Below are 13529 nucleotides of genomic sequence, written 5' to 3'. Positions count from 1 at the left end.
ACTGTCATGCCGAACTTACCTTTCCTCAATCTCTTTCTCTTCTCCCCCTCTCTCAGAATCTGTTCTTCTTTACTTCCTGTCTTCTTTAAAATCATAAGACAAAGTAGGGACTATATGCCTTATGGAGGTTTCCTCCGCTTGACCAGCGGAGTAGCAAAGTGTGCTTCATTTCCACTGGTCAGAACAATTTTCCCATAATCCTTACCTTTCCTCTGTGTTCCCACAATGCTTCCTGTCATTTTAGACGAAACTGCTGAATTGCGTTCTAACTGAATGAGAACAGTATGTTCGTTTCTTTTAGAACGCAATTCGGCACTTTGTTCGTATCGGAATTTAATTCTAATGAATGAAACTCCGATCCTATTCATTGCCACGGCTGCATCTTGCAGCCGCTTAGTAAATAACTCCCTAATTCCCACGATATTAGGGAGCTATCTACTAAAAGGCTGAAAGACCTAAATTAGTCTTTCAGCCACATTTACTAATACTAAGTAAAGATTACTTAGTATTAGTAAATAATATGCCCCTACTCGCTATACCGCGAGTAGGGGCATGTCTAGTAAGCAGTGAGCAGCCTGTGGCTGCTCACTGTAAAAAAAAAAAAAAAAAAAAAAAAAAAAACTAGAAAAGCTACAATTTCTGGGGAAATTGTGTGATGTGTTCTTGCCTCCACCAGTAGTCTACAACTGGAGTGGGTGGAGTAACTATTATTTATTTATATAGCACATTTAATTGCAACGTTGTTGCCCAAAGTGCTTCACAGTTACATTAAAACATACAGTTATAAAAACATTAGCAGGTGCAAAAGGCCCTGTCTATGACATCACTTGCTGTTGCAGCCTGGCACAGGTCAGAATATTTTGGCGGTTGCCATCTTCAAACGGTCGTATTTTAAAAACTATAAATCCTACAGTGAAGAGCTTTATATTGTGAGAATCACAAGACCCAAACCTACATTTTGATGTATAGTATGTCTCTGAGATATTAACAATGAAGGCACAATCGCAGTTTAGAAATTGTCCTTCAAATGTGAGCTTTGCAGAGTGGAGTTTCAATGAATGTCAATGGACTGCGTAAGTTGCAAACAAATGGTCATATTGTGAAAACTATAAGGACTATGGCTTAGCTGTGGACATTTTTAGTGGCAGCAGGGATAGCTGAACGTTTTGATATAAGATTTGAGTAGGTGGGCCTGAAAATGAGGGAGCAGTGGCAGTTTAGAAATCATGTCCTGATTTTTCAACTTTTGCCAGCTCCCACTCTAGCTTTGCCATTCATTCCTATGGGACAAATTTCACCAGAAGAACGACGATATTCCGTGAACCATTCGGCGAAACGTTCCACAAAGTAATAGCAATCCGATCGGGAACAATCTGCACGTTCTGGTAGATTTTTGTCTATGTAGTGTAAAAACTGTGGGAGGAGTTAGGGTGGCAAATTTGGCTATAATAATATATATGTGAGATAACATTAAGTGGTCTTGCTATGCAAGAACACTTAACTAATAACCGCCCCACCCCACCCCCTTGCGTGGCTGGTGGGGGCCCCCTAAATAACAATAAGGTGGGGACACCTACTGTCCTCCCCCCTGGCCCCCACCTCTGAGCGGTGGGTTGGGGCCCTAGATAAGAATGGTGGGGGGGACCTACTGTCCTCCCCCCGGCCCCCACCCCTGAGCGGTGTGTGGGGTCCCTAAAAAACAATAAGGGGGGGGTTCTACTGTCCTCTCCCCCTGGCCCCCACCCCTGAGCAGTGGGTGGGGGCCCTAAATAAAGATAGGGGGGGGCTACTGTCCTCCCCCCTGGCCCCCACCCCTGAGCGGCCTGTGGCACTGTGGCACTATTCGGAAGAGTCGCACAGGTTTCCCAAAGGCTCTAGCGAACAAAAAAATGAAAAGGGGGGAAACAGCAACTCTCTGCCAGAATGAACTGCTGGCACTCAAGTACAGGGATAAAAAGGATGTTTTCATCTTAACCACCATCCATGGTGAAAACACTCGGAGGGTCGCAGTGACGAATGTAAACGGGTGCCAGTCTGCATACGGCAATATAATCGGCATATGGGGGGCGTTGACCTGTCCGATCAACTGATGCAGCCAAATTTTAATAATGAGAAAGACCAGGGCATGGTATAAAAAAGTGGGCATATACCTGATGCAGATGGCAATCCACAATGCCTTTGTCATTTTTAAAAAGGCAAATGCTGGGCTGAAAAGCACTTTTCTTTCTTTCCAGTTTGAGCTAATTTCTAAGCTGCTAGGATGCCACACAAGGAGACCATCAGTGGAGCCTAGCAGAAGAATGGAGGCAGGTCACTTCTGCTTTAAGATTCCACCAACCCCTAAAAAACAAAACCCCCAGAAAAGGTGCAGGGTGTGTTACAAGAGGGGCGTAAGAGTTGAGACCAGCTATTACTGCCCTGATTGCCCCTCTCAGCCCGGCCTATGTATTGGCCATTGTTTTAACATTTTTCACACCCAGGCCGAATAAGTAGACCAGTTTTGGGGTGTGATTTTTAGTCTGTAGGAAAAGGTTACTGATTGCACATCTGTAGGAAAAGGTTACTGATTGCACAGGGTTTGATTTCCTGTTGGTAATTATAAGGCATTTGATTTGATTAGTTAGCTACTTGCTATTGATTGCTGTTTAAATTAGCTATTGTTTGCAAATAAGCAGAGGCCTACCCAGGTGTTAAACATTCCTAGTGGGTGGTGATTTTAGGAGTATACAAGGGATGTTGTCATTAGCTTGGCTAATATAGCTTGGTTGCTTCATCTAAGTGTTGCTTCTAAGTGTGTGTGGCTGTGTGGTGGAATCTCGGTAAAAATAAATTTAGTAGACCGAGATTGCCACGTGGTATGTGCACGTGCATATGCTGATGTATCGGTTGCACGTCGACCGGCATTTAGAGCTAAAATACAGCAGAGTGTGGACCATTTTTAGCCCAAGGCAGCTCATCTCATCAGGCCTGTTTTAGTCGAATGTATCGCCCACTGTCAGTCCCTTCGGGATCCATCCCTCATTCATCTTAATAAAGGTGAGGTAATCTAGACTTTTTTGACCTAGGCGACTTCTCTTCTCAGTGACAATACCTCCTGCTGCACTGAAGGTCCTTTCTAACAGGACACTTGAAGCGGGGCAGGCCAGAAGTTCTATCACAAATTGGGATAGCTCAGGCCACAGGTCAAGCCTGCACACAGTAGTCAAGGGGTTCATCGCTCCTCAGAGTGTCGATATCTGCAGTTAAGGCGAGGTAGTCTGCTACCTGTCGGTCGAGTCGTTCTCTGAGAGTGGATCCCGAAGGGCTGTGGCGATGCGTAGGACTTAAAAAGCTCCGCATGTCCTCCATCAACAACACGACTGTAAAGCGTCCTGTCCTTGCCGGCGTGGTCATGGGAGGAGGAGGATGACTTTCACCTCTTCCCCTGTTAGATTCCCGTTGTGCTGTGACATCACCCTTATACGCTGTGTAAAGCATTCTTTTTAATTTATTTTGCAAATGCTGCAACCTTTCTGACTTGTAATTTGGTAACATTTCCGCCACTTTCTGCTTATACCGGGGTTCTAGTAGTGTGGACACCCAGTACAGGTCGTTCTCCTTCAGCCTTTTTATACGAGGGTCCCTCAACAGGCACGACAGCATGAAAGACCCCATTTGCACAAGGTTGGATGCCGAGATACTCATTTCCCTTTCCTCCTCCTCAGTGATCTCAATGAAGGTATGTTCTTCCCCCCAGCCACGTACAACACCATGGGTACCAGATAGGTGACAACGAGCACCCTGGGATTCCTGTTGTGGTTGGTCTTCCTCCTCCTCCTCAAAGCCACATTTCTTCTCTGCCGTATCCGGGATGTGGAATAGTACCTGGGGAGCTGGGGGGTGCCGTTGATGTGGAGCAAGACGCAGCAGCAGAAGAGGACTCAGCCAAGGAGGTTATGGAAGAGGATGGAGTAGAAGGAGTAGAGGAGGTGGCAGCAGGCCTGCCTGCAAGTCGTGGCGGTGTCACGAACTCCTCTGCAGATCCACGCATTCTATTCTTGGCAGCCATCAGCAGGTTTACCCAATGCGCAGTGTAGGTGATATACCTGCCCTGACCATGCTTTGCAGACCAGGTATCAGTGGTCAGATGGACCCTTGCCCCAACACTGTGTGCCAGACATGCCATTACTTCCTTTTGCACAATCGAGTACAGGTTGGGGATTGCCTTTTGTGAAAATAAATTTCGTCCGGGTACCTTCCACTGCGGTGTCCCAATAGCTACAAATTTTTTGAACGCCTCAGACTCCACCAGCTTGTATGGTAAAAGCTGGCGAGCTAATAGTTCAGACAAGCCAGCTGTCAGACGTTGGGCAAGGGGGTGACTTTCTGACATTGGCTTCTTATGCTCAAACATGTCCTTGACAGACACCTGACTGTGGGCAGATGAGCGGGAACTGCTCAAGGCGAGAGACGGAGTGGCGGATGGTTGAGAGGGGGCAAGGAGGACTGCAGTGGTTGACGTGGCTGAAGATGCTGGACCAGGAGGAGGATGGTGGCTTTGAGTTTGTGTGCTGCTTGTACTCATGTGTTGATCCCATAGGCGTTTGTGATGTGCGATCATGTGCCTACGCAAAGCAGTTGTACCTAGGTGGGTGTTGGACTACCCACAACTCAGTTTCTTTTGGCACAGGTTGCAAATGGCATCGCTGTTGTCAGAGGCAGACACACAAAAAAAATGCCACACTGCTGAGCTCTGCAATGACGGCATTCTGGTGGTGGACCCAGCATGCGTTGATTGGCATGCTGTCGGGCTGACCCCAGGTGCCGATGCATGCTGTCTGACTGTGCCACTAGCTCCTTGCGACGACCTCCGCCTGCTTCCAACTCGTCTCCTCCTCCTCCTTTCTGTCTCCCCATCTGAACTTTCGCCCTGTTCATCTTCTTGCCGAGCGGGCACCCACGTGACATCCATGGACGCATCGTCATCATCAACCGCTTCACTTGTATCTGACAACTCAGTAAAGGAAGCAGCAGCAACATCATCATCATCATCATCACACCGTACGTCCATGTGTGTAATGCTGCCTGCCTGAGATATATCCCTGTTATCTACATCCTCTGGCAATAATGGTTGCGTATCACTCATTTCTTCAAACGGGAAATGTGTAAATAACTCCTCAGACATACCAAGTGAAGCGGCTGTGGTGCTAGTGTTGGTGGTGGCGGCAGGCGGGTGAGTGGTATCTTGAGAGGTGCCCGAAGCTAAGCTGGAGGAGGAGGGTGCGTCAAGGTTCCGAGCGGCAGCTGTAGAAGATTGGGTGTCCTGTGTTAGCCAGTCAACTATGTCCTCAGAACTTTTCAAGTTCAGGGTACGTGGCCTCTGAAAACTGGGCATTATTCTAGGGCCAAAGGGAATCACAGCACCACGACCACGATGGTCCCTGTGGGGTGGCCTGCCTCTGCCTGTCATTTTTTGGGGGATTAGTGGTACTATGCATGCAAGCTACTGTGAGACCAGATATGAGTGGTAATGTGCACTGGCAGAGGTTGGCAGAGTACACGCTGTAGGCCTGACACCCGCTTGAAGACAACTAACTGCTATTCAATCTATAACAGTGAAAAACTTTTTTATTTTTAAAGGCACGCTATTGTGACACCAGATATGAGTGGCAAAGTGCACTTGCAGAGGTTGGCAGAGTACATGCTGAAGGCCTGACACCCGCTTGAAGGACACTGACTGCTATTAGCTTACAGTGAAAAACTTTTTTGCTTTTGAAAAGCACGCTATTGTGACACCAGATATGAGTGGCAAAGTGCACGCTGAAGGCCTGACACCCGCTTGAAGGACACTGACTGCTATTAGCTTACAGTGAAAAACGTTTTTGCTTTTTAAAGGCACGATATAGTGACACCAGATATGAGTGGCAAAGTGCACTTGCAGAGGTTGGCAGAGTACACGCTGAAGGCCTGACACCCAGACGCTTGCAGACAACTAACTGCTATTCAATCTATTACAGTGATTTTTTTTTTGTTTTTAAATGCAAGCTTAAGCTATTGTGATACCAGATATGAGTGGTGGCACTGGGCAAGTGGGCACAGTATCCACTGTGAGCCTGACACAGAAGCTGGCAGACAACTAACTGCTATTCAATCTATTACAGTGAAAAAACATTTTTTGTTTTTAAATGCAAGCTTAAGCTATTGTGACACCAGATATGAGTGGTGGCAATAGGCAAGTGGGCACAGTATCCACTGTGAGCCTGACACTGAAGCTGGCAGGCAGGCAACTGCAATTGCATTACACAAACAAAATAAAAAAGCAGACTGATGCTCTAGCCCTAAAAATGGCTTTTTGGGGTGCTGTCCTTACAGCAGAGATCAGATGAGTCCTTCAGGACTGTAGTGGACACTGAATACCCTAGCCTAGCTATCAATTTCCCTATCAAATGAGCAGCAGCTACACTTTCCCTTCTCTATCTAAGAATGCAGCTTCAGAATGAATCTAAAATGGATGCTGTACAGGAGGTGGGAGGGTCTGGAAGGGAGGGTCTGCTGCTAATTTGCTGGAATGTGTCTGCTGACCGTGAGGCACAGGGTCAAAGTTTACTCAATGATGACAAATAGGGGGCGGATCAAACCGCGCATGTGTTCGCCCGCCGTGGCGAACGCGAACATGCTATGTTCGCCAGGAACTATTTGCCAGTGAACAGTTCGGTACATCACTACTCTTTAATATTTTTATTAGTGATATTGCAGAAGGTCTTGATGGTAAGGTATGTCTTTTTGCTGATGATACTAAGATATGTAACAGGGTTGATGTTCCAGGAGGGATAAGCCAAATGGCTAATGATTTAGGTAAACTAGAAAAATGGTCAGAGTTGTGGCAACTGACATTTAATGTGGATAAGTGCAAGATAATGCATCTTAGACGTAAAAACCCAAGTCACAGTACAGAATATTTGATAGAGTCCTAACCTCAACATCTGAGGAAAGGGATTTAGGGGTGATTATTTCTGATGACTTAAAGGTAGGCAGACAATGTAATAGAGCAGCAGGAAATGCTAGCAGAATGCTTGGTTCTATAGGGAGAGGTATTAGCAGTAGAAAGAGGGAAGTGCTCATGCCATTGTACAGAACACTGGTGAGACCTCACTTGGAATATTGTACGCAGTACTGGAGACCGTATCTTCAGAAGGATATTGATACCTTAGAGAGAGTTCAGAGAAGGGCTACTAAACTGGTTCATGGATTGCAGGATAAAACTTACCAGGAAAGGTTAAAGGATCTTAACATGTATAGCTTGGAGGAAAGACGAGACAGGGGGGATATGATAGAAACATTTAAATACATAAAGGGAATCAACACAGTAAAGGATGAGACTATATTTAAAAGAAGAAAAACTACAACAACAAGAGGACATAGTCTTAAATTAGAGGGACAAAGGTTTAAAAATAATATCAGGAAGTATTACTTTACTGAGAGGGTAGTGGATGCATGGAATAGCCTTCCAGCTGAAGTGGTAGAGGTTAACACAGTAAAGGAGTTTAAGCATGCGTGGGATAGGCATAAGGCTATCCTAACTATAAGATAAGGCTAGGGACTAATGAAAGTATTTAGAAAATTGGGCAGACTAGATGGGCCGAATGGTTCTTATCTGACATCACATTCTATGTTTCTATGTTTCTTTCCCACGCTGTGTAAAATGACACAGACCACTGTGATTGGATGGATTTCAAGCCATCCAATCACAGTGCTCTATGTCATTTTACACAGCGTGGGAAAACTCCAAAGAACTTTCCCACGCTGTGTAAAATGACAAAGAGCACTCTGATTGGCTTAAACCCACCAATCAGAGTGTTCTTAGCCTAATTGCAGGGCAGGGCAAGGCTTTATAAGCCTTCCACCGCCCTGCGGAACTCAGTCTGCGCGGAGCCCTTCATGGGTGAAGATTATTTATTTGCGCTCAGGTTTTTTCTTTTTCGTCAGGTTTTTTTTTTTGCGCTCGGGTTTATTTTATTTTATTTTATTTTATGTTCGACGGGTATGATGGTTTTTTATTTGCCCTTTTTTGGGGCTGAAAAATTAAGATTTTAGAAAAAAGAAGACGTCGAATGGTAAGTTTAATTTTACTTTACAGGTTAGTTATTTTATTCCCCCCTCACTATTTTTTAGGGTGAGGGGGGTAGGTAGGGGTCTTTTTATTTGGGGGGGGTGACTAGGGGCTTGGGGACCCCTAGTCACCTTTGATGGGGGGGATTTGACTTAGGGCCCTGCCGTCCACGGGTGGGGGCCGGGGGGGGAGGACAGTAGGTCCCCCCTTCCCCCTCATTATCATTATGGCCCCCACCAGCCACCCAGGGGTGGGGGCCGGGGGGGAGGACAGTAGGTCCCCCCATTAACATTATGGCCCCACCCGCCGCCCAGGGGTGGGGGCCGGAGAGGGGGAGGACAGTAGATCCCCCCTCATTATCATTATGGCCCCCACCTGCCACCCAGGGGTGGGGGCCAGGGGGGGGGAGGACAGTAGGTCTGCTCACTGTTTAGTAGACATGCCCCTACTCGCGGTATAGCGAGTAGGGGGTGTCGGGAGATTTTAATCTCCCTTGTGCTATTATGGGGGTCATATTGACCCCCATAGAGTGGGACCTGGGGGGCTTATGAAGTGGTGGGGAGCACTGCTCCCTGACGCTTCTATCTTTAGATATTACAAGGAGGGAGCTGCGTGCCGGTAGCTCCCTCCTTGTAACAAACTGAAGAACAAACGAACACTGATATTCGGTGTTAGTTTGTTCGTCTCATTTTTCTATTCATTCATTCGTCTGTCTGACGAATGAATGGATGAAATTCACATTTGTGTGTCCAGGTGTTTCACTGGGCATGTTCGGGAATCTCAGTGCTATCTAGTATGGGCAAATGACGTGTCCCACACGGACTTCACCTACCCACACAAAGATGGTGGCGCCCTGAATAAAGATCGGGGCAGAAAATAAAGATTAAAAAATAGGTAATATGGGGGGCTTAGGGGCATTTGGGGGTGACTAAGGGGTCAATTGGATGTAGTGGAGGCGGGAGGGGGATTAAAAAGAAAACGGCATTCGCCATGACAGTGCCGCTTTAAATCCCTCTACGACCAGCCAACAGCTACCCTTCTCATCCCCAACACACATGCACCAGAATTCACCATCCACAATGGGATGCGGCAGGGCTGCCCACTGCCCCCCCCTACTATTTGCCCTATCCATTAAACCCCTTCTCCAGAAAATCAGAAATACCCTAACAATTAAGGAGACCAAGGTTAGGAAAGATGAATACGAAACTGTTGCATACGCGGATGACATTCTTCTAACCATCACAGATCCATGCCACTCCCTTAACCCCGGTTTCTCTACCTGTTCCAAGCCATTCCTACCCCTATCTTGAAGCAAGACTTCAAACTGCTTCAGACAAAAATAGGCAACTTCATCTTGGCAGGCAAAAAAAACGAGAATCAAGAAGTCCACGATGTATATGACCACTAGGGCAGGAGGCTTGGGCCTACCAAACTTTTACCACTACTTTCAGGCCACCCAATTGGCACAAATCCACAACCTACATGCATAAGCAGGTATGAAGCTTTGGGTAGACCTTGAATATGATCTCCCAGGTAGGGACCTCCCCTCACTCCTCCTCTGGCTCCCCCAGAAAGACTGACCAGACACCCCGTTAACATCCCCAACTCTGACGACTTCTTTCCAACTTTGGGACAGAATGCTACCATGACATCCACTAGTAAATACACCATCTCTGCTCACACCTGTCTTGAGAAATAAGCAATTCCCCCCAGGCATGATGCCCCAAAACTTTGTGCACTTCGAGGAAAATGGGCTGCTAAGAGTTCTTCACTTCTTTCATAACCAACAACTCTTGAAATTCCCAGACCTACCCAGAAAAGTGCCACTGACCACTTTTGACCATTTCCACTCTCTACAATTGGACAGTTTCCTTAACAAACCAAACCAAACCAAATGTCATGGCCACAGCATTCGCCACACTCACGCAGTTTGAAAGAGCCTGTCTACACTCACCCATTCAAAAGGGACGATATACTCACTCTTTAACTCAAACTCCCCGTTAGATGCTTTTTATTATACGTCAGCATGGGAAAGAGACATAGGCCCACCAGAGGATCTCTCTGACTCTGCAGACATCTGGGAAGCCACAGCATTGCTCACGGTATGCGTTAATCAGAGTATGGCGAGTTCAGGAGGGCAGCAGTCGTGAAAGGTTAATCTGAGAGACTAGCAAGGAATGAGCGCCAGGAGCCAACTAGAGTATTAGAAACATAAGCCAAAGTCTGTAGCTGGTGATGAAGAGGGTAACCGGGCCCACACAAACTAAGGCTGCAAGGCAACAAAGTTATACACGGCAAGGCTAGCCAGGACAACTGACATCAATGAGCAAGAAACATAAGTCTCAACTATTCCTTGGGGAGTCTGACAATATCACAATCATGAGTTTAGCGACACGTGCTGTAGTACAAACCCTTGAGGAAAGTTACTTTCTAGGTTTGCCAATCGTAACTTTCAATGCTATGCTGTCTGCAAAGTGTCCTATGTCAAAAAATGATTGTTAGGTAGAAACGAGGGAACCTATTTTTAAATGGATTTTATTAACAAATATATACATTAGCTAGCAATTTTTATACCACAGTGTATAAATGAAATTTATTTTTATAACGATTTTTCATTTTACTTAAAGTCATAATACCCATGATAGCTATTCTTGAACAATGTATGCTTTGTTGGGAAAAAGCTCCAATCAATATCTTTGAACACACTCAAAAGACATTTACTGACAAAGCATCCACATCATCTAAACAAGTCTACAATGCAAGTTATTGTCAAGTACATACTTTCCTAGCAAATAAAAAAAATCTGAAGAATAAACGGCTTATAGCTTCTTTCAAAGTATCAATGTAACTGCATTGAATTGCAGCAGGATTCAGTTTGCCAACATGTAACGAAATTGAAGGGACAATGAAGATGTGTTGAATAGGTGAATGGAGTCAACAAGGTCGCCAAGATCACAAACACGAGAATTTAGAATTTATAGCAAGTGCTAGAAGATATAGAATAAATGTAAACTAAATGTAAAAAGTTGTTGGAAGATTTATTCCTTATCTAGCAAGAATATCGAGAGTGTTCCATAATTTAAATGTAATTTAGATTTCACAATATGTATTTTAAACCCCAGAGTGTCCAGACCGGTTTTCAATTTTCTTACCTTTAAGGACCAGGGCTGGTTTTACATTTCTGCAGTGTTTGTGTTTAGCTGTAATTTTCCTCTTACTCATTAACTGTACCCACACATATTATATACTGTTTATCTTGCCATTAAATGGTCTTTCTAAAGATACCATTATTTTCACCATATAATATAATTTACTATAAAATAAATTATAATATATGGTGAAATTGTTTTTAAAAAATAAACGTTTTCTAACTTTGACCCCTAAAATCTGTTACACATCTACAACCGCCAAAAAACACCCATGCTAAATAGTTTCTAAATTTTGTCCTGTGTTTAGAAATACCCAATGTTAACATGTTCTTAGCTTTGTTTTGCAAGTTATAGGGCAATAAGTACAAGTAGCACTTTGCTATTTCCAAACCAATTTTTTTTTTCAAAATTAACAAAAGTTACATCGTAACACTGATATCTGTCAGGAATCCCTGAATAACCCTCCACATGTATATATTATTTAAAAGAAGACAACCAAGGTATTAAAATTGGGGTATTTTGACTATTTGTTAATTTACCACTAATCTATGGACCCGTGTTGCCTTTGAGACCGTATGGCAGCCCAGGAATGAAAATTAACCACATCATGGCATACCATTTGTAAAAGTAGACAACCCACGGTATTCAAAATGGGGTATGTCCAGTCTTTTGTAGTAGCCACTAACACTTGCCAAAGTTAGCGTTCATATTTGGTTTTTTTGCATTTTTTTACACAAAAACTGCACTTTTACTGGTGATTTCATCATCATGATAAGTTTTACTGTTTTAACCCCTTAAGGACAAATGACATGTGTGACATGTCATGATTCCCTTTTATTCCAGAAGTTTGGTCCTTAAGGGGTTAAACACTCATATTTATGTTCAGCGAAGCCTCCCGAGCATAACAATATCCCCCATGTACAGGTTTTATGGTGTTTTGGAAAGTTACAGGCAGAGGCGTAGCTAGAAATAAAGGGGCCCCGGTGTGAAAATTGCCCTGGGACCCCCCCGTACATCTACCTTCTATTCCTCTGACAATGCTTATCATTTAATTGTGCTTTATAAGGGGTCGCCTGCCCCTCTGAATAAACATTCCTCAAGTTCTTCATTAACCTGAAACTTGTGTCTGGTGTGAATTACTTCAGGGAGCGTGCACGCACTGTTTCTTTAATTTGGCCAGGGGCAGATACACAAAATATTCAATTTATTGATTGATTTCCACTTCACAGACACTCACAGAAAACCACATACACACACACTCAGGGCCGTCCATAATATTAATAGGACCCTGGGCAAAGCATTTTCTTGGGCCCCCTGGATCTTGCACCCCTCCCCCCCCCCACACACACACACACAATCATGCCTTCAACCCCAACACAGTGGAACGTTTCAAGACATACTAAGACAGACATATACACTGATAGACATACTGACACATACACACACAGTCAGACATTCTAACACAGATATATTCACTGACACATATACTGAGACATTCACAGATACATACTGACACACACAGACATACACACAAATATATACTGACTGACATATTGCCACACAGACACATACAGACATACTGACACACACAGACACACACTGACAGACATATCGACACATACACACAGACATTGACAGACAGACAGACAGACAGACACAGACACATACACTGACAGACAGACACTGACAGACAGACATGCTGACACACACAGACACATACACTAACAGACATACTGAAACACACACAGACACTGACAGACAGACATGCTGACACACACATACACATACACTGACAGACAGACATACTGACACACACACACAGACAGTGACAGACAGGCATGTTGACACACACACAGGCACTGACTGACAGACAGACATGCTGACACACACAGACACATACACTGACAGGCATGCTGACACACACAGACAGACATGCTGACACAGACAGACACACACAAAATGTACACTTTTGTACATGTTTCCTACCTTGCCTTGCTCATACACTTACAGACACATACACATTCAGACACACGAATAATAAAAAAGAGAGATAAGAGCTGCGCCAAAAAAGACCTTAGAACATTCAATAATCAAAATATATGGGTAATCCAAACAAAAGAGTCTTAACTGGAATGATCTTACTCAGATCAGATAGTCTATAAAGTGCTTGGTCAGCAACAATGTCCTCGCTGTCCTTGCCCGGGCAGATCCACTCATATAAAAAGAAAAAGCAAATAGAGGAACAAAATAGTGTAATATGTCCAGTCTAATATGACAAATAGTGATGTACC

This window comes from Pelobates fuscus, chromosome 4 (assembly GCF_036172605.1).
Source record: "Pelobates fuscus isolate aPelFus1 chromosome 4, aPelFus1.pri, whole genome shotgun sequence".
In the NCBI taxonomy this organism is placed as follows: Eukaryota; Metazoa; Chordata; class Amphibia; order Anura; family Pelobatidae; genus Pelobates; species Pelobates fuscus.
This window is presented reverse-complemented; position numbering follows the sequence as displayed.